Below are 1,029 nucleotides of genomic sequence, written 5' to 3'. Positions count from 1 at the left end.
CCCCCCTCTCTTCGCAGCTGAAGGATCCAAGGGAAAGACGGAGTCAATACAGCTTGGCTTCAGGTGCGCCGCAGGAGTTGCCGGTGTTGACTACAACGTCAAACCGCCTTAGGGACTCCGGCTCCGGATTTTCTGTCGGGGTTTACTCCCTTAGCCTTTCCCCTGAAGAGGTATGCCGCAAGGCAGCGGAGGTGTTTTGGAGTCAGAGTTTTCCTTCTCTGATGTGCCCTGACTGGAAGATCGAACCAGCGACACTTAGCTCGCAGGCCGACGCTCAATCCACTGAGCTAAACCAGCCAGGGTTAGTCACAGCTTCCATTACAGGAGAATAAATTGGCGACCTGAGGTAGCTGTCACTCTGCTGAGCCTTGTTCGCATGAGTCTGCCCCCAATTAAGCCTCAACTGACGGGGTGGCAACTCAGGTTCTGAGCCTGAGGGGACCCAGGCCACCTTGGCACTCTTGGGTGACACACCAGCCTTCCCAGGAAGCATGTGCCTCAGCACTGCTGCTCACTGAGCATCTTCTTGCGCCTTTAAATGTCTATACGGTGGGATGGGAAGGAGAGAATCACCAAGAAAGACAATTTTGTTGTTGTCATGTTAATTTCTATTATGGAAAATTTTTAAATTCAGAAGTAGATAGAATGGTAAAATGAACTACCCTGTAGCCGTTATCCAGCCCCAGAAACAATCAACCCACAGTCGGTCTCCCCATTCTTACACCCACCCACCGCCTCCCTCCCACGTAATAGCGAATACAACCCTAGACATCAGCATCGCCTTGGTAGATCTCTCAGTGCCTGAATGGAAGAGGTATTCTGAGTAAAGAACATACACAACTTAGTGACCAATGATACGTACGTGGAAAGAAGAAAATTAAGGTAACTGTCGTTCTGAGGCTGAATAATAGCAATTGCTAACATTTCTGAGCACACACTGGGTGCCGGGGACTATCCTCGGCATGTTCCATATTAACTCTTCTGGAGAAGCACAAAGCCATTTATAGAACTGAGGTTCTAGGGCAGAGT

The sequence above is a fragment of the Furipterus horrens genome, unplaced genomic scaffold, assembly GCF_987537825.1.
Source record: "Furipterus horrens unplaced genomic scaffold, mFurHor1.1.pri manual_scaffold_6, whole genome shotgun sequence".
In the NCBI taxonomy this organism is placed as follows: domain Eukaryota; kingdom Metazoa; phylum Chordata; class Mammalia; order Chiroptera; family Furipteridae; genus Furipterus; species Furipterus horrens.
The sequence above is the reverse complement of the archived record's forward strand: the minus strand, read 5'-3'. Positions refer to the sequence as shown.